We start from the raw sequence: 26,367 nt of genomic DNA, 5'->3' as shown, positions 1-26,367 counted from the left end.
TCTACCTTTGAATGTCTGTGAGTTTGGACAAAGTACCTTATCTTTTCAAGCCTCAATTTCTTTAACTATATAATGGACGTGATAATTCTTTCCTCACTGTGGCAGGATCATGGTGGTGAGGCCTGGGGATGTCTATCCTGCAGGCCGTTGAGTCCAATTACCTAGCTTTCAGTCTTGGCTTTACTATGTACCACTTCTCTAATGACTTTAGGCACATTAGCCTTTTTGTGCCTCAGTTTCCTTTCCTGAAAAATAAGCACAATAAGGGTCTTTATCTTCAAGGAGGAGATTTGAGGATTAAATGAGTTAATATCACTGAAATACAAATATAAATATGTTTATATTTTAATATATAATGTAATATATATTATATAAACAATAATATAAATATACTTATAAACATCTAAATATATAAATAATACATAAATATAATATAAATATAAAATATGAGTATAAAAATGAGTTAATACCATTGAAAGATGAATACTTAGCACATAGCATTAAAATAGCATTGGCTACTCATTTGTTAGATATTATCGTGATTTTTAAATTAAATAATGCATATAAAGAAAATAAATGCTCAATAAATGTGATAGAAAAGATTTCATCTGAATATATTTCGTAGCAAGAGGTAAGGTCTATATGAACACCAGCTAAGTTTTTCTGATTTGATATCATCATCACGGGCAAATGACTCACATCACATGACAAGGTAATGGAGGCCTGATGTATGAATACTGACAGATCTCTCCAAGTTCATAACATTAATATGGTGTATCTGTCTTCATTTCTTTTTCAAGGAATATAAAATATTCTCTTACCATAATGGATCATACTGACGACACTGAAAACAAAAGAACTAGGCTTTAACAAAGTTAGCCCTTCCCTCCAAGAGCAACAAGAGAGAAGGAAGGAGAGAGGGAGAGAGAGAAACTATGACAGTGAACAAACAGGATATAAAAGTAAAATAAAAACACTTTCATAAAAATATGATCACTATGCAGCTCAGAAGCTGAAGTCTAGATGGGATTTCAACTGATCTTAGAAACTAGTCAGCATGGAGCCAGTGCTGCCCAGGATGAAAGGTATTAGAACATCATCTCATTTCCAGGCAAATGACCATCTAAGTTTTCCTTTTGGTAATTTCAAGACATAAAGTAAGGACTTGAAATCCATTTACCAAGATAATGTAGACATATTGAAATTAAATGTTGAAATGTGTCTTCAAGGTAATGATAATACTGCAGTTGTTTCTGCTCTGATGTGTTATGTTTCCTTACAAAACTATGCTTTGCCAAATGCTGTGCTAAAGTAACTAAGTTTCTGAAGAAATAAGGTTGGAGCAGGCCACTTAAAATTATGTGACTCTGTAACCAGAGCAGTATAAAAACAAAAATTGGTTCTTGGAACAATAATCTCAAGAGCCTAGTTAGGCAGCATTCAGGGAGTCTAGAAAATGCCACAGCAAACAAACGAGTGGCAGTGCTGGGAACATTTCCATTAGAACAGAGCTGGCTGGGCAGCTGCAGAGCAGGTTGGGGAGGCTGCAGGCTGCTGACTGAGGCTCTGAGCTCCAGAGGTTCTGCTGGCTTCCTCAGGGTGATAGCCACTCAGGTGGGGAGGGTGCCCCAGAGACCAACAATGTTTATTTTCCTAAAGATCCCAGGTATAGATTCCTAGTGTGGTGTGGTAATCAAGCTGTTTTCTTTTTCCTTTTCCGCTGGAAGTTATGATTCTAGTGCTGCTATAACAGTGCCCCTTGCCCAGAAAGAGATCATGAACCCATGCAATTTCCTGATCCTGTTAAACTCATTTCCTATGGATCAATTGCATGCGAGTCAATTTGCATTGTAGCTTGTCTAATGTGTCCAAAATGGTGTTAAGAAATTTTATATATATTTAGAAAAATTACAAAGCAATTTACTAAGAAACACGTTGCTTTTGACAGCCTGAAAGAGAGCCTTGGGATCAATTTGAATTCCAGTGCTGGGGATCTGAGAAAGAAGAGCAGAAGTGAGGTTGATGGAGGCCAGCTAGTAATAGTAGGGCTTCCTACTTAGACAACACCTAATACTTTCCAGCAAATTCCAAAGGCTTTTTGTGGATTAACCCACCTAATTCACATAGTAATATAAAGTAGGTTCTTACGACCTCACTTTTACAGAGAAGGAAACTGAGGCATGGAAAGGTTAAATGACTTGCCCAATGTCACATAAATGCTAACTTTGGGATTTGAGCCCAGACTTTCCCCTACGGAGCCTGCACAGTCTTTCCAAAGGCTGCTTTTGCTGCTGCCTGACTATATTTGGAGATGGGGCTTCGGCCTGCAGGCTTACGGTGTGCCCTAAATTAAGCAGGCTAGGCCCCCCACCCGAGGGTCAGGCAGAGGCATGAATCAGGAGGGAGCAGCTGTGAGGAAGTTTTTGTTACCTAAAGCAGGAAGGAAGGTGGGATCCAGTGCATGCTGGACAAATACCACAGCTTCCTGCTCTAGTACACTTTGGGTACTTTACCTGCCACGTCTTGTTCCTTACAGATGCCAGCCCCAAAAGGCCTGTGCTTTTCCTGCTTTCATACCACCCTGCCTCCTGAGAGGAAGAGTGTAGCCTTATTTTGGTTTAAAAAAAAATAGATACTGGAAAAATAGTTGGACAGTTTCTCTAGAACATAAAGGGCTCTTTCTGGGGATCTTTGGTAATCCTAGAATCTATCATTTGCATTGTCCCGGTGTCCTTTTCTCCTGGGGATGAGGGGTAGGGGCAGCATGGAATGAATAAATGAACTGGAACAGGAAGAGGGACTGTTGGACAGAGAGACCAGCAGTGCCCAGGGCGATTAGCCCTGAGACTGGGGCTGTCGGGGTTTGGGAGGGCCCACAAAGAACAAGGAGCTTGCAGGTTCGCATCTAGGCCTCAGCTCCAGTGACACGTTGAGGAGCCTGAAGCAGTCAAGTGCCATAGACACTTTGGACTTAATATCCATGGGTCTCTGTTTGCCCTTTTTACCCTCAGTCTGTTTCCAGCTGTTTCCAACTTCAAAAGGATTAAAGGATTGTGGCTTGCTTCAGGAGTTGGAGAGTAGGAGGGTATTTAGGGTTGATCCCAAGGCTTAGGAGCCAGAGGAGGAAGGAAACCTTGATCCCAAGAAACAGGTGGGTATGGGGGAAATCAAAGCAGTGGGACAAACCCAGGAATTCTTGGGAAAAAAAGAATTAATTGGCCCAAGGCAAAGAAACAGCCTAGGGAACAGCCTTCTGGAACCAAAGTCCCCACAGCAACCCCATTCCCATCCCCAGGGAGCCCCTTCTCTGGGAACCACTTGCCTAGGTAGTGGGAGTGAGAGGCCCCCATTCCTATCATCCCATCATTTTCATCAAGTCGGGGAAAATGGAGTCCCTAGAGCCTTCCCACAGGGAAAGAGACTCTGGAATCCCACCTTAGAACAGGAGGGCACTTTCCAAAAGAAATATTAAGGTGAATAAATGCAAATAATGTAACAAAGTAGAAGCATGCAGGGTAGAAATTTTAGCTCAATATAGTTCAAGGATGAGGTGATTAAGAAACACAACGACAGAGGAAACAGGAAAGACTAGAACTTGGATTTATTGGGGGCAATTCTTGAGTTACCAGAGATGATGTCTGGCTGTTACCCAGGGTTGGTGCCCAGAAAGTTTGAGCTTCTGGTGGTGAGGCCCAGGAATCTTCATTTTAACAAACACTATAAAACTTTAGCATTAATCTACAGATTAATATTGAAAAACTGCTGGTTTAGGTTTTATTATCTAGAAATTTGGGTGCCAGGATGATAAATGAGAATAAGGATCCAACTATTTTCCAGAACTATGAAGACTGAGCACCCATGATCATGCCATAGTATTATTACTAAAAAACAAAACAAAACAAAAACATGAAAAAAAAAACCTCCTTACAATTACAACATCCCCAACACACACAATCATTACTTCACTGCATGATAATTAGGCATAAATGAGAATCTGTGCACCATGTTACTTTAAAACATTTTGACTCGGCATTTCTGCAGTCAGTGGGAGAGGGCCATGAACTCTGCAGCTGAGGAACACCAACTCTTAATAGCATAGGCTCTGGGTGGTTCCATGGGCTGTTTCCTACAGCTGAGACACCAGAGAAATGAGAAGTCATTAATAATCTCTTCCTTTCCTGGGTGGATCACCATCCAGACCAGCCACAATCTTGACTTTCCCATCTCATGTGACTGTTCTCTTAAAGTCCTAGCTCCTTGATTCCTTCCCAGAGGCTCGGCACACTCATCGTTGACCTTCCCGGGGCCCTGTTTCTTCCTTCCCATGACTTGTCTGGAGTCGGAAGGGTGGTAGAATAGCCATCATGAACAGTACAGGAGTGAAGATATGTGCAGAACTGGCAAGATACGTGCTGTGGCCAAGGGGACCAACATTAAATTCCGACATTGCTTGTGGTAACTTTGAAAGGCTGAGGTAATGTAGCTTGGAAATGAAGCAAGGTTCTGGGGACAGACGTGACTACACTTGAGCCAGCCCGTTTCAATTTCTCTGTGCTGAGGTAATTGGCAAGGCCCAGGAACTTCCTGGGATGCTAGACATAGGGACCACATTTCCAGAGAAATTTATAGGCTGTATGGGAGCCTCCTCAAGTCTATCAGAATCTTTACGCTTAAGAATAGCCCTGGCCCGTAAGAGCCTGATGGAGAAGTTTGGAGAAAAAAATAAGCAGAGCCCTTATTACTGCTCCAGCCAGTTGTCAAGTAGCATATGAAACCATGAGGGCATATGTTTAAAAAAAAAGCACATCTGTTTCTCTATAGGTGACCTTTGGTTTAGTGTGACTAAGTGGATGTGAAGATGTCATTTGAAACAGGTCCTTTGCAGGAGTTTATCCTCAGCCTGAAAAACTCCCAGACACATCACATGAATATGCTTAGCTTCTGTCAAGTGATACTCTATTGCTCTACAGGGGAAAGAAAGGCCTTCAAGCACCCGTGGTTTTTAGCCAAGTACGAGCAATTTGGCAAGTTTACCAGGGCGGACTGCTAGATCATTCTTCTGAAAGTTGTCCTGGAACGGTGAAAGCTTTGACTCTACAGGCCTTATCCAAGAAATCCCCCGAAGTCCCACACCACTGCGAACCCTACATTTGTCTTTTTGGAGCAGATAAATGATCCTGTCAAGAGTAGATCCCATGGTTACAAGGAGAAGAGAACACAATTTTTAGTGGAAATTCAGTCATCATTTCACTCCTCTGCAAGAATGAAGGGGGGAAAGGTGTTAGTGGCAAAAAACCAAATATAATAGCTTCAGCTATGTGAAACTCTTTATACATCTTGGGCTTTTTGAAGCTAAGCTGTCTATGCCAAGATACACTTGGGCAACACAACCTGAGAAAACAAAGTTTTAAATAAAGCGTTCTGACATCTTTTTCTAATGACACATGCAATTTTGTAATATACCAAGCTTACGTCTTTCCTTCCAGCTTGGGAGAGTGCAACACCATATGTGTCTGGCCCCAAACCAGGAAGAAAGTTGGGCTTGGCCTCACCGCTAGATTCTCTGTGGCAGCTGATCCAAGAGACCTAGATGCAGAGAATTAATACATCACTCTCTTAAGTTGAGAGGTTTAGGGGACCAGTTCCCATTCCCTTGGTTTCTAAATTAGATATGACTTAGGCTGGAAATCGTCAATGCTATTGCAAAGTCATTCTGGATTCAGATGAAGGTGGGATGAATGATCTTTCATGCTTCAGAAGTTACTCAGGAAACCCAGTCACCCTTCTGTGGGGCGATTGCAGTAAGATCTTCATTTTAGCTATTGAGAGCCAAACTCAAAGTTAATATGATTTTTACAGTTTAAACATTCTAATTAAATACCTGAATTTCTCTTTTGGCAAAAAGAAAGCAGAACATTTATTTCAGTCGTAGAAATAACCATATCTTTGGCTTGTATTAAAGACCGTTGGTCTCCCAAGCTCTGTTTGAAATTCACAACATGGGAATTTACAGAATTTTCATAAAAGCAATAGAAATTACAGCATCTCCATGAACTCCCAGGGTGTACTTCTATTAACAAAAGATGTTTTGCTTTACTCACACCTGCTCAGTTCTCCGTGGGGGCTCAAGTGATACACATTCCAATCGAGCGGCGTCAATAAAATCAAATAAAAATTAAGTTCCAAGGAATGGAATGGAGATATGCAATATTGCCACACAAAGCGCATTTGAAAAGGAGCTGAGCTCTTGGAACTGGCTTTTTAAGTAGAAAATCGTTTCAGAAAAAGATTTTTCAGCCATAAATCATACAACTTTGACTGCGTTAAATTCTCTGACAACTCTATTTCCCCTGTTTCTGCATGAGCAAATATATATATATAATATATAATATGTTATATATTATATATTATATATATATATGGGCAGGGAAAGACTCAAGGGTGGGGAAGGTTTGAAAGAGGTCAGAGGAAGAGATGAAAGAACTGACAAAATGGGGATTTTGTATTTCTGTTTACATGTGACTGGACAGAATTGAGGAGCTTTCACATCTGCCTAAATTAATGTGTTTATGCTCATTAGATTGTAGGTCTTAAGAGAGGCAAACTCATGTTTTCTTTACTCTAAGTCCCTAGGATCCCTTCTCTACAGAAGTCGTCTGTCTCCTGAGAAATAAGGTAGGAACTTAATTCCCTCTAATTGCTAACACGCTCGTATTTCTACAAAGTATCAACACTTCTAAGGTGGTGATGGTGGCGGTGGTGGCGTTCTGAGAGTCACAAAGCATCGAAAGAGCCCTCCCTATGCAGAGTATGACAGTAACAGTCACCCTCCTGCAACACACAGACCCCCACGGACCACTTGAATTATAAATAAAAGGCAGGGTCTCCTTTTACTTCTTTTGGAGAGAAGGAAAATTACAAATACGTGAGTGACAGGAAAATGTTATTTGTGGGAGAGAAGTTCTTTGGTATTTACAATTTTTTGGCTGCTTTTGAAGGAAGGATGATCCTTAAAGGGGACCCTTGGCAGAATGAAGTGGTGTGTGTGGGGACAGCGGGGCAGGACAGAGCCTGCAGCTTGCCTGGGAAAGGATGTGTTAGATGGTGGGGAAAAGGGAGGAAGGCTGGCTCCAATCCGTAAAGGGGAAGGAAGGAGAATAAGCCAGAGGGCCACCTGTGACTGAAGAGAAGCTCTGGGAGGGGAACACAGATGTGTATTGGGAGCTTCACTGATTTCTCATCCATCAAGTAATTCACTTGTTCAAACATCTTTACCGAGGACCTGCTGGCTGCCAGGATCTGTGCTAGACAGTGATCATAAGGCAGACACCAACCCTCAAGAACCTTCAGTGAAGTATCCCACATTTTACTGAGGCCTTGTGGAGCAAATTTTCTCCAGGAGAAGGTAGAGAACTGCTTTGAGTCATGGCCATGACTGAAACAGGATCAGAACATGGGAAGCTGCCAGGTAGGACACAACCACACCTGCCTTACTCATATTTGGGGTGGGGGGCGAAAGGTGTCTATAAATGAAAAAGCCAGTGTGTTGGCTCTCACTTGTCATAACTGACTCGGTAACCAAGAATTGTAAGCATCTAAGTGTAGGAAGAACATGCATAGCTGCTCAGAAATGTAGAGGGAAGAGGATAGTTTGCTTTGGATTGGGTTAGTCACTTCTTACGGTGTTGAGGTGGCTTTACTTAGTTAGCTCGTTCTTTCACCTTGGTCTAAAACAGTCTTTGGAGTTTAAGCCTCCAGAGCATCTGTCCTGGAGGTGTCCCAACAGCCTGGTATGTTGGGATGAGTTGGGAGGGGTGCAATAATTTCTTACTAACAATTAAGCCCCAAAAGTATGCAAATGAAGCCACAATATTTTTTTAAGTGAATATCATGGAAACTTGAAAACAGCCCCACCCCACCAAAATTCTCCATCTTCTCCATTGCTCTGCATGTGACAGTTTATGTTCGTGTTTACATCATGCATGACCTGATGGGTATTCCCAGCTTGGTAGCTGTGACTCACTCCTTGCTGTCCCATTCGAGAAGGAAATGCAAGGGAAGGAGAGAGATGTTATTACAGGCATCATTATTTCTTAAGGCTAATTCTGGGGCTCAGTGGAAGAGTACTGTGATTGATCGATATTGTCTGCCATGGACCTGGGCAAGGGGTATGGCAGGGCATTGCCAGGAACCTGCCATTTCTGAGTGAGAACATTTCTATGAATCCCATGGTGTTGTAGCTCATCAGTTTGCTCTATGTTGTCATCACCTATGCTATCCTCATCTGTAAGGTTGCATCTTACATAGCTTTTTTTTTTTTAAAGATTTTATGTATTTATTTGAGAGAGGAAGAGACGCATGAGCAGAGAGGAGGAACAGACGGAGAAGGAGAAGCAGACTCCCTACTGAGCAGGGAGCCTGATGCAGGGATCAATCCCTGAAGGCAGACACTTAGCCAACTGAGCCACTCAGGTGTCCATCATCCTACATAGTTTTGATTCACTCATATTACCCAGCTAAACCAGATCTCACAGTAATGGGGGCTCAATAGGCAGTGTTGACCTTTTGCACCACTTAGCTGAGTGCCCCTAATCTGTGTGCTCTCTTTACAGCTATGGAATGCCCATGGCAACCTGTGTCCATATAACACTCAATAAGTGTTATACCAAATATTTTTCTCACCATTTATACTGATAAAATGAAAAAAATTTGGTCAGTAGTAAAAATGTATTCAACTAGAAACTTGAGGGAATATAATATTATTGACCCTTTTTCAGAGCCAATGCTTTTGGGAACCCATCAAGCCCTCAAGTCTGCTTGTTTCACTTAATCAGCATAGTCCAAAGGAGAAAATGGAGAACAAAACCGTCCTCATGCTAAAGGTCATTTAGATGAAGGATGCTGGACCAAACTATATGAACTCAAGGCAACCACTAGAAGTTGCTCTAAAAATAAATAAGTAAAGAAACCAACAAACAGCCTGGGTCTCGGAGTATTTTGTTGATAGTGGCCTCTTTGTGAAAAGACCAGGTAATGAAAATAAGTTTCAAAAACAAAATGCCAGTTAATTGAAGGTTCTGCTGAGCCAGGGATGAATAATGTCTAGCTGCCCCAAGATGGATCAGAAGTTAGAACTCTGAACTATCAAACATTTGACATAATGTCCACTCTTTCTCAGCTTACAGTTTCCTAGTCTGGGCTAACTGATTTAAAAAGCTCACTTCCTTGTATTTCTGGTTCCTTAATGCTTCATCCTTTTAGCATTTGAAAACAGTCAGTAACCACCTTGAATATGTCCAATAAATTCACACCCACCTTGCAGAGTTGCATAAAACAAGAAAATCAATAAAAAGAGTTACTATTGCAGGATGTTTGAGTGAAACTATTCTTTTGAGAGATAGCATAATGTAGGGGGTCGAAAGCATGAAATTTGGAGCTAGATGACCTAGGTTCAAATTCTGACTCCAACATTTACAAGCCATGACCTTGGGAAAACACTTAACTTCTGGGCTTCACTTTTCTCATCTGTAAAATAGACATGTTCAGAAAATACTGCATGTGCTGGGATGTGGACAGGGTGCCTAGAAAGCCATTGTACAAGGCCTGGCTCATAAACCATGTCACCTGAGATAAAGTCGTTAAAATCATGATATAAAGTAAAAAAACCATTGACTTTTCTAGTTGATCAATTATAATTATTTTCTGACTATTGGGTTGACTACTGTACCTGCAAAACTCTATTATGTATCACTGTTACCTGTTATATGAGTGAGGTTTGGTTCACACATATGCTCACCTGGAGAAAGTCAATTCTCATGTACACATGGCCTTTTTAGCTTCATGATCCATATTTAGGTTCTCAGTTATGGCCAAATTCTAAAGTCTTAGTATCAGCCCATTCTTTAAAGTGGCTCAAAACTAATTTCTTACAGGATAAGAGGAGATGTGTGGGTCTGGGATATGAAGGCAGGGCGACCCTGGAAGCAGGTGCTCCAGCATGAGAGCTGGTACCATGCGTGGAGAGAGTGGAGCCTGGCTTAGAGCAGTCGTGAAGCTATGTGAGAAAGGGACAAGGGGAAAATGGAGTGAAGGAAGGAAGCCAGAGGTCAGCCTGATGGAAATTGTATCGGACCACAGGTCAAAGGAGCAGGAAACAGGTCTAGGGCCATGACCTGGGACAATTGGGACCAGCTGGGGAAGGGAAGTGGCCAGCAAAACGGACCAAGGCAAGTATTTCAGGACGCAACCTGGGGATGCTGGATGCTCTTTGGATAGGTGCTGGCAGAGGGGTGTGGGAATGGGCCTTTCAGCTTAGAGGTTCCTAAATGACTTGGAGGTTTTCTGAGTTTTGGTGTTTACACCAATGAATAATCTGAATTAGTAGTTTCTTCAGAAAGTTCACACAGACCTTTTGAAATTTGAGATTGAAGTGAGTAGGCTCAGAGGTCAAGCTCCAACACCTTCCCTTAGCCAGGCCTCAACCAACGAAGCTTCTGGGAAACAAAACTTCCTTAAAATGAAACTATGCTGGGGCACCTGGGTGGCTCAGTCGGCTAAGCCTCTGACTCTTGTTTTTGGCTCAGGTTGTGATCTTAGGGTCATGAGATCAAGCCCCGAGTTGGGCTCTGCACATTCAGTGCGGAGTCTGCTTAGAATTTCTCTCACTTTCTTCTCTCTCTGCCCTTCCCCCCTTTCTCTGTCTCTCAAATAAATAAATAAATCTTTTAAAAAAGAGAGAAAAAAATTATGCTCCTAAGACATATGAGTAACACAGAGTGGCATCACAGAGCTGAGTGACCAAAATAAAGCTGAAGTTGCACAGGCCAACCTCTTGTGGATCCAGGATCTTTATTCCTGTCCTTACCCCTTTCCCCTCTGTGGTCAGCACCATCCTGCCTTCCAAAGCACTCACCTTAGGAATAATAAAAGCAATGGCTGTACCCCCAAATGGATTGTGGCATGTGCTAATTCCTTCGTGTGTAATAGGTGATTGAATCCTTGCAACAATCCCAAAGGGTGAATATTATTATTATCCTTATTTTATGGACAAGGAACCTGAGACTCATAAAGATTCAGCAACCTGTGCAAGATCACATAACGGGCAATAGGCAGACCTGGGAATGAAATCCCAGTCTGTTTGACACCAGAGCCCAGGCTCTTTACCACTCTGCCAGGGTTCCTGGAAGAGTGGGTTTTAGCTACTGATGGATTAATTATATCCAGTAGACCTAAGTTTTAGGCAAGATGCCACTATCTGGATTAATATATTAAGATGTTTTCTCCTCAGTCGTGGAACAAAAGTTTGTGTTCCAAATTAGTAGGTTGGGGTGGGGGCGGGGGGGTGGGCGGTAGAAATTGTAGAAGGCCAGTGGACTGATTATCTTTTGAGTATGACTGGAGTAGATGATCTGAAAAGGTTGGTAGGCTCTGACCCACTTCTTCCAGAGATCTGGGAGGAGGAGCAGCTCAGGGCTGCCTGGGCCCCCTGCCAAGCCTATTTTTGGAACTTGCACATATTTGGCCAACTTTCTTATCAACTTACCCTGTGTCCTAGAACCCCATGAGACTTAAGACAGATGCGTACTTGGATGCTTTTCCTCTCGCTGTCCGTCCTCTGGCCTCCCTCTGAACCTTTCCCCTTCCTCCTGCCTTTTCCTCATCTAGCCCATGTGATGCTCGTGCTAACAATAACAGCAAACACTTCCATTATGTTTACTATCCAAACACTCAGCACAGCTCAACTCATTCGATTCTATTTTCCTAAGTGTGGTAGAATTTTTTTTCTTAATAACCCTCTCTTCCTAGTCACCCAAAGCGCATTCTTAGGTTCCTGATGTTATTTCTTACTTCTGATAAATGTTTTTGACAACAAAGCCTGTCACTAGTCTGAGCCCTCTGTCACCCCTGCTTTGCCCCTCTGCCCTCACGCTCACCTCCCAAGCACCTTGCTGTGGCAGAGGCCACATTTTCCAGGTCTTTTCAGGTGCTGGCCTGTGAATTAATGTCTATTTTCTCCCACGACCTGTTTTTCCTCTCAACCACATATTTGTCCCTCAAAATTGGCTCCAAGTGTTGCTTCTTCTATTTATTTATCTTCAAGAGGTAAGGTCACCAGCCCTGAAACCTGATGCCGGCCACAAACATGGTCTCCTCTCCCTGCTCTCTGGCTCTGCTGTTGACGAACATGTAAATTGGGAAAGACCATAAAATAGTGATAACTGTACCCCCCACACCCTGTTACACCTCCCACACTGAGGGGGTCCATGAGCCACATTGAGGCTGCTCCCTGTCTTCTTCACTTCCCCTCCACACTTTTGAAAGAAAAGAAGAGCACCTGACAGACTTCCATGGACCTTGCAAGGCCAAAGGATGGAACAAAGGAAATATCTTTACAGCACACTCTAAGTCACTGTGAAATGATGCCATCATTTTCCTGGTTTTGATCAGTGGGAGGTGCGCTGAAATTAGGAGCCATAAATTTGGGCGCTGAGAGGAGATGACTTAGATTTAATAGAACAAACTGCTACATGAAATCTGTCTTATTAAAGTTAATTAAAGGAAGTGGAAATGGTCATCTATTATCAGAATCTAGCTCTCCATGAAAGAGCTTGTGAATACAAATTTACAAATGTATATACAAATTTGTGTGTAGGTACACTACAATATGTGTGTAGAGATATAGCATGTGTCTTTATCTATATATAACATTTTCTGACTCAAAAAACAATGAGACCCAAAGGGAATTTTTTTTACTTATAAATTTGTTCATGCAAAGAACATTATAAAGATATAGAATCAAATGATATATCATTGTATGGTTAATATATATCATTATTGTAAAGCTTACAATGCTTTGGAAAAGATAAGATAGTTTTGCATCTAGTCTGTCAAGAGTTTTGTATTTACCTCAAGCTCTTTGTATTTTATCTTTGAATTCACGAACTGAATGGATCCCAACAGTACACCGCTTACTCCCTGGGGTCAAGACGTGGGTAGGACTCCTCTGAATAGTTTCTGCTCCTATGCAAGAGGGCTGAGCTCCTGGGGTGCATGCGCTCAAAGAACAATTAAAGGTGAAGAGAGAAGAGAAAAAGAAGCTTCTTCAACTGAGTTTCCTAAGTCGTAAGGATGGCCTTTGAACCATACCAAAAAGTTTGCATATCAAATCACTATATACTAGCCTAGAATGTTAGTAAAAGTGTTAACGTAGATCATACTTGCTATAAGCTACATGGAGAAAGTGTTTGTTTATTTGTTTATAAAATCAGGATGTGAAGTCAGAGGAGTGAAGGCTCCTCAAATGGCACAGGGGCACTGCCATCTCTGTGGATGTGATAGGCTCTGGCCATAGTACTGCTGTGGTGTTTTTATATCATGGGCGTGACAGCACACACTGAAACAGCTGGTTTGAAAAGCATTTTGTCAATGTGTCCTGAGAGTCATGCCACTTTCATCGTCCTTTAACACAAAGAGTATTAGTTTTCTGAGAATTTAACCCAAGAGAATGGAAAACCAAATCACAAATTTCCATTGCATCTTTACTTTCAAAAGCAAAACGCTGGCCATAAACTGGAATGTTCAACAATAAGGAAATGGTGAAGTAAATGAGATACAACTGCTCTATGAAATATGGCACAGCCATTTAAAACCTAAGCTGGGGGATCCCTGGGTGGCGCAGCGGTTTGGCGCCTGTCTTTGGCCCAGGGCGCGATCCTGGAGACCCGGGATCGAATCCCACGTCGGGCTCCCAGTGCATGGAGCCTGCTTCTCCCTCTGCCTGTGTCTCTGCCTCTCTCTCTCTCTCTCTCTGTGACTATCATAAATAAATTAAAAAAAAAAATTAAAAAAAAAATAAAACCTAAGCTGGGTAGTAACACCCAAAACAAAGCTTAAAAAGTATAAATTGGTCACTAAGCTATTCTCCACTTCCTGAGTTCCCCTGTCTTGGAACCCAAGCTCTGAAGTTGGGACTTGGCAAACTACATTTCTGCTTAGCCACGTGGCTCCCGATTATATTCCACCAACAGGGAGACTTCAAGGCAGGAGTGGGACAAGGAAGGGCAGGACTCTCCCCTAGTGCTCTCTGTCTGTCATGTCAGTTACCCTGCCATAGGCAGTGGCAGTTGATTTCACCAGTTCCAACTGTTTGCCCATGTTCATCACCGCTCCTCTCAGAACCATCAGTCTAGCCCTGGTGGGGTCTCCTCCCTGAGGTCTGGGTCCCAGTTCTGCAGCACCTCCCCCAAGCTTCTGAGCTCCGATTACCCTGACCCCTTTTCCCTTTGTTCCTCTAGCCCTAGGGGTAGTAGCTGCTTTCTGCACTTACCATGTCTGTTTTATTTCAGAGTCTTCTTTATGTGTCTTCAGTGCTCCAATACCTGTTTAACTAATTTCTTATATTAAATTCTCTCTGCTAAATCGTTAGTGTTGTTTCCACTTTTTCCTGACTGGCTAGAAAAATCAGGGAATATAATTGTATGTATACATGAAATCATGTAAAAACAATTGCATAGGGAAAAGTACTGGAAGGAAATTTACCTAAATCCTAATAGTGATTGTATTAGAGAGGTGGTCTTAGGAGTGATTTTTTTTTTTCCTCACTTCATCCTTATTTTCTAGATTTCTTGGTATGGTGGTTACATTAATTTCAATAATTTTATATATAAAAGAGAAAGGATTTGATTACCAGTAAAAGAGTATGTAGTCTAAAGACAGCTTGGTCTGTAAAACCAGATGAATTATAATCTTAGTAATGAAAAGTGATTAAAAATGTGACCCCAGTTCCACTGGGGGGTATCTTTTAAAAAAGAGGAGCAGTACAGGAAGACTGCAGTGAAGCCGGTGATGTCCCAGCTCTCCCAGAAGGGAAAACAGTATAATTCCTAAATAACAAAACAAGAAGGTTGAGTTGATTCTCCAGCAAATTCTATAGCAGCCTATTACACAGACGACTCAAGAATACTGGGAAGAAGCCTGGGTTTACAGAGATCAGATTATGACAAATTCACTTTCTTTCTTTTTTTAATTGATCTTATATTAATTAATTTATTCATTCATTCATACAGCAAACATTTATTGCATACCTACCATGTTCTAGGAACTGTGTTGGCAATGAAAATAGAAAGATGAGCTTCTAATAAGAGAGACAGGTATGTGACATTTAGATGCTGTCAACATATATCCTAGGAAACAAATCAGTCTAATTTAAGCTTTTAATTTTGCCCAATAATATGCAAAGCAGACATCTGTACTTCATGAGCCTCACACAGCACTGTCCCCCTCTCCCACTTCTGAGGGGGAGTTAGATTACAGGGACTGGAGATAACCAAAGAAAGGGTTTGGGGTAAAGCAGGGATTGGCATGGGCAAGAGTGAGGGAAGGTTCAAGGGTGGGGTGGGGTTAGGCACCATCTGGCAGCCAAAACACAGAAAACCAGGCGCCATATGTTTTTCACACTTGCTCATCACAGCAGGAGCCATCAATCATTCTAAATAAGATGTCTGCTCCTTCCCTTGATTTCACATGAATCTTGAATATCATATCAGATTCTCCTGATGATCCCTTAAAGTTGTAGTGGTCAAATGCATTTGCTCTAGTAATAAACAGATTTAGCTGTTTAATGATGGGATTCATTCCATTTCAATAGGGACATTCTTGCTTTTTAGATTTTCTTTCTGATTTCGTTGTCTTTATTGATTTAGTATACATAGGACATCAGAGTGGGGGGATATTTTGTCCGTAATATGATCCTCTATTGTCAGCTTTAGGCTAAGAAAATTTCTAGCCTTTTAAAAAATTCTCTGCTGTATATACACATCTTAGGTAATATTCTAAAACTCCATTATAGGGGCATCTGGGTGGCTCAGGTAGTTAAGCATCTGACTCTTGATTTCAGCTTAGGTCATGATCTCAGGGTCATGAGATCGAGCCCCACATCAGGCTCTGTGCTGAGCGTGGAGCCTCCTTAAGATTCTTTCAATCTCTCCCCCTGCCCCTTCCCCCATTCTCTCTCTCTCAAAAAAAAAAAAAAATCTAGAACTCCATTATAATGATGGTTGAGAGGTAAGACTAACACTTCTTAGAGGCTAGCCCACCCGTAGACTTTAATCTATCTTTCTCATTTTTTCCCTTCTGATGATGAAGAACTCATACCCATAAAGATTATAAGCCATTTGGGAATGAATGGAGTGGATGGTGAAAGTCTCCCACAATTAGCAATGGAGAGTGTGGGAGAAGGAATAATGGAGGAAGTTTCTTTGAGCATGACACTTGGTAATTAATCATGATTTCCCTTTTTTAAAGTGGCTAAATTAATAGGGTTACATCAAAATACTCTTCTACAAGGCAGGCAAGATCATGGTAATAAAATGTAGTAAAGACTCTAGCGGAAGATGGAGCAGCAGGGCAGAGTGGGCAGCAGGGCAGCATGGCAATAAAATGTAGTAAAGACTCTAGCGGCAGAGGTGAGCAGCAGGGCAGAGTGGGAGAGGAGTGTGGGGTGGATGTAAAGGCTGAAGATGAGGGCTAAATTGTGGCTACATGTTGTCATCCTTAGCATTAAACAACAAAACAACAACCAATTTATTTATACCCCACCACACTTCAAAACATGAAAATGTATGCATGATGCCCTATGAAAATGTATGCAATACAAGAAGAGAAAGTAAAAATAAGTAGATGGTGAATATGGAGCAAGAGATTTAGGGTAGGAAAAATAAGATTAACTCATGAGTAAGGGTGACCCAAAATCAATATTTGTTAAAATAATATACATAAATATTTATAGGCATTCTTATGTATTTGCTGAAAATGGGCTTCAAGTTCAGTTCCAAGTTTCAGACACACATTTGAAAAAAGAGAACTCTAATCACATTGTCAATTACTTAATCACTTAGTTAATTTACTTAATTATTTAATTAGTTAAATACACAAACCAGTTGCACAGCTCTTCCTGGTATTGATACTACAGGGATTTTTTTCCCCCATGGGTCTTCTGTAAAGAAGGCACTGAGTAATAGAGCCATAACTCTCACAACGGCCTTTGAAAGTAAAAAAGGCAATGCATTTTGTGAAGATGTTTCTTGTATCAGCTGTCAAGATGACTGAAGACAAAATACCATCACCCAATTCAGTAAAAGAAAGCCTATGGGAATATAAATCATGTGGTATGAGTGTATAAGTTATTCTGGGGAAATTTTTAGAACAGTAGCTCTAATCTCTTCTGAGTTGTGGACTACTTGTGAAAACTTTACATTCATTCATTTAAAAAAACACATATATGCAAAGATTGTGCTTTGTTCCAAGTTATGCTAAGCCATGGGAATAAGCTGCTTGGATCTGCTGCTGTGAGGAGGCCTCCCTTCTGAATCTACCACCATGCACACCAAGGCCACCATCCCACGAGCTGCTACCAATGCCAGTCAGTGATTGAGCATGGCAGAGAGGAAGGTGCCAACCCATTCCTGCAAGAGGCAGGAGTCCTTGAATGACCTGGTCAAAATTTTCTTAGAGCTGTACTGTGGTCTGAGAGTCTTTTACCCTGACCTTCCTTCCTTTCTTTTCTCCTTTCATAGGCACGAGACCTGCATTGGGGTCTAAAGACTCTCCCTGCCTTTTCCCTCACCTTTATTCTCCAATAAATCTCAGTACCTGCTTTTCAAAGGAGCTAACTCACATCCACTGATGATTCAAGGTACTGTTGTCATAGTACCTTGTCAGGGATCCTGCTCACATGGATCTAGTGCATGTTCTAGTGGCAAAAGGCAGAGTATAAATGAGACAACAATCTAGATGATTCTCAGATTGCAATTAGTACTCTGAAGAAAACAAAACAGAGCGAGGAGGTGAGGAATGAGGGCAAGTCTGTTTTAGATCAAGTAATTAGGATGGCTTCATTCATTTAGCATGTAGCTAAATGTCACATGCTATGCTAAATGTGAGGGAGCCAAGGGGGACCAGGAGTCTGGGTGTTCAAGAACTGAGGGGTTGTGTGTGATTAGTGGAAAGAGAGTGCAGAACAGTCGGAGGGGGTCACTTCAGTGCTATAGGCAGGGGCAAGGTGTGGAGGTCCTGGGGAGGAGTTCAGATTTTATGCTAAGTGTGATAGGAAAATGAAAGGAATGGCTCTAATTTTAGGGGCCTTGCAAACCTCTTAAAACTTATCCATAGGATATAGAATAACATTTTAAGTAGAAGTGCATGCATGTTAGACAATTTCCCATAAATACGATTTTTCCTTTTAACAAATAAGTTACTTTTGAAAACATGTTGTATCTTTACTGTAAATAAAAGTGCTAAGTATACAGAAAAATACAAAGAAGAAAGTAAAATCATCTTAAATGGTACTACTTAGAGGAAACTACAGATAATATTTGGATAGACATCCCTCATGTTTATATTTAACATCCTTTATGTTAATTTCATGTTGATACAAGTAGATATATATATATATACATCTATTTGTAGATATATAAACTACATATATACTCATATATATAGTTTTATAGTATAAACTCATATATATACTACATATGTTTGTTTACTATATATTTTGTCACTCCTCGACATGTTTTGGACATATGAAATATTTCATTGATTCTAAAATGCCTTTTTAAAAAATATTTTACTTATTTATTTATTTAGAGAGGTGTATGAGGGAGAGAAGATCGGGATTCTCAAGCAGACCCTGGTGTGGGGCTTGATCCCACAACCCTGAGATCATGTCCTGAGCTGAAACCAAGAGTCAGATGCTTAATTGACTGAGCCACCCAGGCACCCCTAAAATGCCTTTTTAGAAAACATTTTGCACTCCTGGGGTGGGGCTGCACCTGAACACCCTGTGGTGCCTGGTTGTGTAGCAGCCTTGGAGGCATATTCACAAAAACATCAAAACATACAGAATGGGTGTTAATGGCTTAGGAGAAAAATCTATGAGCAAGAGGTGAGTTTTCTTTAACCCTCAGGAACAACATTATTGAGGGAAGGGTGGGGGAGCTTTGTTGCAAGTAAATCTGAATTGGTTTATCAATATTCCCCAAGAACAAGTCCAAAATTGGCCAATGCTACATAACTGCAAAGCCAGCTGAGGAGCCCACGGCTTTCTCTCTTTCACACAATTTCTTAAGAAACTCAGCACCAAAACACTCTTAATGGATCGAGAAATACATGGACATTGAAAACTCTGGGTTAATAAGCATTCAGAAGACCTGGACTCTAAATATGAAGAAGTTCCAGAAACATATATTTTTTTAAGATTTTATTTATTTATTTGAGAGAGAGAAAAAGAGAGCACAAGCAGGGGAAGAGGGGGAGGGAGAAGCAGACTCCTTGCTGAGCAGAGAGAGAGCCCAATGGAGCTCAACCCCAGGACCTTGAGATCATGAACTGAGCCAAAGGCAGATGCTTAACCAACTGAGCCACCCAGAGTCCCCCAGAAACACATTAACTTACTATGCTTATATATTTTTCTTTCATGTATGCATAAGAGTAATATATAAAAATATACCTAATTTAAAAAGAGCTAATGAATATAAAATAAAAATTCTAGGTAACAAGAAAGTACTGTGTCTTTTAATTGACTGCCTCTCTTAGTATCATAAAATAACAGTGCATCTGAAAAATGATGGTGTCTCAGATTTGATTAAATACAATAGACTCTCCTTCCTTTTTAAGGTTGCTTTATATTCCTCTGTGTGTTATATTCTATAATTTATGGGACCAGCCCTCTATTAATGTACATTTGGGTCATTCCAATTTTTAACTATGATAAACAGTGCTGTAACCTATATTCTTGTGCATACATCTTTCACACTTGTGTGATTTTCTCTTTAGGGCAGTAAACCAAAATTTTGAGAAGTGTGAAGTTGCAGAGATATTAAAATGATGCCCCTTGACTGGGCATCTCCAGACTGTGTCTGGCGAGCCTATGCTCCAGGATGCCAGGGAAGGGAAGACCAAAAACTTGAACAGGCAGGGGTGGTTCTCTCTTGGGACAACCAAGGCTCTCGATGGGGGCTTGCCCTGCCTGGAAGCCAGACCACTTCTTTATGGAATAGACTAAAGGGAGGCGCTGTTGACAGGGCAAGGTTGCCTGACCATTCGTTCATTCATTCATTCGTTCGCTTATTCTGTAATACTACTCTGTGTGCCAGCTATTGTACCAAAGGCTAAGTGACGAGATGGAAATGGCCCTGCCCTATGGGAGACGACTCTACCATGTAAGCCAGGGTAAGAACTTTGAACTTGATCCCCCAAAGTATTTTGTTCTGTTTTTTAATCACAAAAGCCTTAAAAGACTTTAAGCAGAGAAATGTCACCATTGGATTGATTTAGTTTCTCTGAATCAAAATGCTTGACATTTGATAAAGTTGAACAGGTGGCAGGAACGGGAGCCCACCATTGGGACCCATCTGTCTGGAGGCAGGGAATCTTCCTGGAGCATTGGAACCAACTGTACTAGATGGGGAAATGTTGCTGAGACCTTTAGAAAACAGAGGTGGGAGGTGAGGAGTTCCTCCTTTTTCACCATCCATCAGGTTTAAGTGCAGCTGATCTGGATTTGTAAAGCAAGAAAAAGAAGCCTTCCAGATGACTGGAAGGACCATCCTTTATATTTATTCCATAACATCCCTCATATTTATTCCTTGATTAACTTGACCCTACCACCTCTTATCCTGGCCTTTGTATACACTGTTCTTCCTATCTGGACAACTCTTCTTCCTCTTGGCCTGGATAACTTGGGCTGATCTTGAAGTCTCAGGTGTCATGTCATTTAATCCAAGAAACTACCTCCTAGGCCAGGCCAGGTGCTAGTGCTCTGTCCTACTGTGGCACAGTACGTCCTCCAACACTGTTCACTTAGTACAGTTCAGAAAACTCTCCTCAAGGGCTGCCACCTTTATGATTGGACAGTCATGCTTTGCAATGGGACACCATTCATATTGTGCTCTATGTGAAAAATGTCCCCTGATGTTGGCCAGTGCATACCCTGTTTGGCTGTACACCTCCACTCTGATGGCTTATTCTATTATATGTCTTTCCCATTAGATTGTCAACTCCAGAGTCCCTAGACCATGTCTCCTTGTTCAGGATTTTATTCTCGACACCTAACACTATTGCTGGTAAGTATTAGTACTCAGTATTTCCTTTTTTTAAAGATTTATTTATTTAAGAAATAAAGAGATAGTGCAGGGAGGAGGGGCAAAGGGAGAGGGAAAGAATCTCAGGCAGACTCCACTGTGCTGAGTACAGAGCCTGAAGCAAGGCTCAATCTCAGGACCCTGAGATCTTGACCTGAGCAAAACCATGAGTCGGTCACTTAACTAACTGCGCCATCCAGGCGCCCTACCCTGTGCTTAACACTTTCTAATTAAAATAACAAATCTATCTTTGCTAATGCAAATAACCTTCCCACTTGGATTTATCATATCTGAATTTTTCCAAGGCAATGTATTCATAATTAGATTTAAATTGGTAAGATCCTCACAGCATCTTTGCATTTTTGTTTTATATGCTGCTGCATTAACATGACCAGAGCATGTTCTTCTTCATTTCTTATGATCTTTCCCAAACTACTCACTGGAAGGGCAAGACTCACAATCACAAGAACATGAGCTAAGACCAGTTTTAAGGACTCAGAAATCTGCTGTCAAAGGATAACAGGAGACACTTCTTCCTGGAGATACCTAAGGGCAGGCGATAGAAAAAGTTCCACCCAACAACATAGGCTTCCCTCTCAGTGGCCCCCTGCCCTCTCCACCTACAAAGGAGTCTGGCAAACCAAACCTTTTCACTGGGCACATTGCTCATAATAAGAGAGAGTGGATACTAAACAGGCAACCAGCAGTCATGACACAACTCTAAAAGAAGTTTCTGTCAAATGCTGAAATTAAGGCAAATGAGCACTTTGTCCTCACCCAGCTTGAAATACCTACATATGAAATTTGGCGGGGGGGGGGGGGCCTATTGTGCTAGCCATTAGGGTTGAATAAAAGCAAACTATGCCCTTACATCTATTCTCCTAGAGCTTCTGCATATATATAATTTTGTAGAAAATTTCCATTTTGGTGAATACAACTATCTCAGAAACAGGGACCTCAAAGGAAATACTCCTCGCTTCTCTCATGGCTTCAGGTAGGACCCAGAGATCCCCAAAGATGAATGATATATGGAAACAGGAAAGATAATGTGCTCCATTAAAGGGACAATTCAGAAAAATCATGTCCTGCTTCCGTCTTTCATAATTAAAGCAAACTTCAGGGACACCTGGGTGGTTCAGGGGTTGACCTTTGACTCAGGTCCTGATCCCAGGGTCCTGGGATCAAGTCCCACACTGGGCTCCCCACAGGAATCCTGCCTCACTCTCTGTGTCTCTCATGAATAAATAAATAAAATCTTTTAAAAAATAAATAAAGCAAACTCTACTTTCACTCCTGCACCCTAAAAAAAAAAAAAAAAAAAGTCCTGCATCTAGAACACCCATGAAGAAAAGGAGAAGAGTTTGAGTTAAAAAAAAAAAAAACAACAACTTTAGGTTGGGCTCACGTTAGTTTGGAGAAAGCAGCAAGATGTGCTGACTGGCAGCTTGGAAATATGGGACTAAGATTTGCTGACTAAGATCCCAGAAAACAGATTCATTAGCCACAGAGAGAGGAGGGGTATGGTAATGAAAGACAAATTCTGAGTGGGTATCTTTCATGACTAGTCACCTACCTGGCTATATAAAATAACCAGAACCCAACCTTTTGTAGTCAACTTATGTCTTCAAGAACCCAGCCAATGGATAACGAAAAGTGTCCATACATTTGACAAGTAAGAGAAATAATCTGCAACTAAGAAAAACACAATGAAAATGATCTGAAATGATAAATCTTTGGTAGAAAACATGCTAAAGATGTGTAAATATGTCATTATTTGCAATACAATTGAGGAATGTTTTCTTCCATCTGAAATTAAATTTTGCAATTTAAAACAATCTGATGAAAAGGCCATTTATTCAATAAGAAAGCTATTTCTTTGCAACATTAATCATCTTAAACTCAGGGTTTCTCCAGTAACCCCACTTTGCTTTTCTGTTGATATTCTCTTTAACAGGAAACAAATGACTTGGCTAGAGTTGCATCCTCGCTGATACTGTAAAGTGGAACTTAGAAATATGACAGGCCTTATGACTTCCGCACAGGCATCATAATCACCAAACGATGGCATTTGCTTTGAGTGCAAAGAAAACCAAATTAATGAAAATAACCAGGCTGCAGTGTACCCGAGTGCTGATGGAATTCAAGGAAAAAGACTTATTTGTGAGCCACTTACATAATTGGAAGATTCTGACTGACATTCACTACCATAATGATGACAGACCTAATTCCAGAATTTCACATAACCATGTAACATGTTGAGAAAAATGAATAATCCTTACTCTCTTAGACACCCAGATATGCATTAAATAGTTTTAATAATGCTCTTAAATCTAAAACTATTCGAAATCATCAATTGAGTCTTTGCTCTAGCAAAAACTGTACCATCAGAGGAATTCTTTTTTTAAGATTTTATGTATTTATTCATGAGACAGAGAGAGAGAGAGAGGCAGAGACACAGGCAGAGGGAGAAGCAGGCTCCATGCAGGGAGCCCGATGTGGGGCTCAATCCCAGGTCTCTAGGATCAGGCCCTGGGCTGAAGGCGGCGCTAAACCCCTGAGCCACCCGGGCTGACCCGGGATTCTTTATGCATCTCACAGACTTTGTACGTAGTGAAATACAGATTTGCTACATATTTCGTATTTCCCCTTGCCTCCCCCAGCGGAGATGGCAAACAAGTGGCGCCAACACCTTGTCCTTCCATAGCAGATATCACTATCAATCTGTCACACTTGTTTGCTGTGCCCAGACCAGCTTTCTGGAGATATCACTTCAGTGAGCTGCCCGTTAGTGCTCATGTAAAACTCATTTGTCATTCTTGTTACAAACAGTGGCTCTACCAGTTGGTTTAAAAGGTTAGCTAAGTTCTATATATTCAACTGTATATTCAATTCCTTTGTGTTACTATCAAAAATAGGTTTCTCCATAGGCTATTGTGAAATCAGATGTGATTTAAACCTAACTAAAACACCACGGGGGATCCCTGGGTGGCGCAGCGGTTTGGCGCCTGCCTTTGGCCCAGGGCGCGATCCTGGAGACCCGGGATCGAATCCCACATCAAGCTCCCGGTGCATGGAGCTTGCTTCTCCCTCCGCCTGTGTCTCTGCCTCTCTCTCTCTCTCTCTCTGTGACTATCATAAAATAATAAAAAAAAAAAAAAAACACCACGGATCTCCTACCTTCATGCACATAGAAAATATGGTGAACATGAATGGTCGGCCTACTAATTTATAAAAGCCTGAATGATACTTATTTACAAACATATTTTTATATGATGGAGTTAACTTATAAGCACAATAAGTTATTGACCTGTAAAATATTATATGAGGGATGGATTCATTGGACTTTAATGTGCTCTTTTACCACAGTGGTAGCTACCATAGCATCACACACCTTCAAAAAATGATCTTATCTAGGCAGTTTCGATAAAACGTGAGGGAATTTTGTTAATCGGATAAATCATATTGGCAAGTGCAGAGCTTCCAGCGTCATGCTTTGGAATGTCTGTGTCCTCAAGTCCATTCCCAAATAGTCTTCCCCAAAAAGGGTCATCTCTAGCTCTGAACATCCATCAGACGCAGATGCTGTTATCATGCTTTCTTCCCATCAGAATAGTTAAGTCAGGAAACCAAGGTTACTGAAAGCTTACTCAGGCGGCAGGGAAATAAATCCAAATATGACGGGAAGATTTCTTAGTGTCTTCTTCCATCCTTCACCTGGGGAGAGTTTGCTTCCCGTGATGTGAACGGAGCTGGCAGGCAGGAGCCCCACACAGCTCTGGCCTCACGCGGCCTGCCAGGGGCAACCTGCTGCTCACTGTCCCCCTGAGTCATTCTCTCCTCACTATCTCTTCTCTCGAGTCCCAGGAAGCAATGATATAGACATAGGAGACGCAATGTGTTAATTTAAGAGAAGAACTAGTGTACACTGGAAAGCCAAAAATCTATCCCACAGGCTGGATGTCAGCCAAGTCTTTAAGATGAAAACAAAACACAAAGCTTCTTGGTCCAATTGCCATCAACTTGAGAGGTAAGTGTGCACCTGCCCAATTCTTCCTTCTTGGCTACAGGAGCATAAAATTACCTGAGAGTGGACTACCCTGCCCCCTGCCCCCTGCCCCAGGCACGCTGCAGAAATAGCTGTCAGGCCAGGCCCATGGGGTGGCCACAGGGGAATGAGCCCAAAAGGAGGGTCAGCCCACCCGCTTACCCCGGTGGGGGATTCAGCTGAGTGTGATGTGTTTCCTTATCTGTAAGATGGGGCGACAATGATGCTTGCACTGCCAACCTCAAAGCACTAAGGGACAGACAAGGGGAAAGAAATGACCTAATGGATGTGTAAGTGCTGTGTCATTCCAAGAAGAATCCCCAAGGAGCCCCACGAGTGTTAGGTATTTTTTATTACTGCCATCCTCATCATCTTATGTCTGTTTTATGTACACAGCTCTTTCTCTGGATTCAAACAATAGGGCAGAGATTTAGATAAAGCGCAGTATTGTCAAATTCACCTTTCAGTATACTTGTACTATCACCTACCCCTGGTTTTCAAACCTGGCTCAGCATTCAGAATCAATTGTACATTAAAAAAAAAAACAAAAACAAAAACAAAACATACCAATGTCACGCACAAGCTTCATCCCAGGACTGGATGGGGCCCAGTGGTTTCTATTTTTAAAAGTTCTCCCAGTGATTCTGACGCCTAGCCAGATTCGAGAACCACACGCACATGGTGATCCAGGGCAAGGGAAGCCCCTTTTTGTTCCCCTGAGGCCCCACATTTCTTTTCTTCCAAGCACAAGTCTGGGTGCAGCGGGCAGCGATGCTTTAAGATTTCCACTGGCAGAGACTTTCCTTCTGCCTTGGCTTCTCTCCTTGCATTCCTCACCTTCCCAGGGAAAGCTGCAACCTGGCTCATCCAATCATCTCCTCTCCCATCCCACCTCCTATTTCTTTAATTAATTGTGATGATGAGTTGGAACGGGACTGGAGTGAAACATTGGCTCCATCTCTCAGCATCTAATATCTGATATAATCACAATGCATAGTGCAATGGCTAATGAAACATGGAACAAAACTTATGATACTAAAAGACATAAGTGTGCAATTAAAATAAGTGCCTGAGATTACATTTTGCTGAATTCCAATTTTAAACTCAGCATTGAATTTATGTGGGGTTTTTTTGTTGTTTTCTTGTTGTTGTTCCAGGTAATGACTGCATTAGCAAGACACAGAT

General features: G+C 41.5%; 1 protein-coding gene across 2 annotated transcripts in view; it reads right to left on the bottom strand.

Annotated features, from left to right (window-relative positions):
* ZNF438 (zinc finger protein 438) overlaps positions 1–26,367 on the bottom strand; it is a 409,820-nt gene that overhangs the window by 201,806 nt on the left and 181,647 nt on the right. The gene's annotated exons all lie outside the window — the stretch shown is intronic.

This window comes from Vulpes lagopus, chromosome 8 (assembly GCF_018345385.1).
Source record: "Vulpes lagopus strain Blue_001 chromosome 8, ASM1834538v1, whole genome shotgun sequence".
NCBI lineage: Eukaryota > Metazoa > Chordata > Mammalia > Carnivora > Canidae > Vulpes > Vulpes lagopus.
The sequence above is the reverse complement of the archived record's forward strand: the minus strand, read 5'-3'. Positions and strand labels throughout refer to the sequence as shown.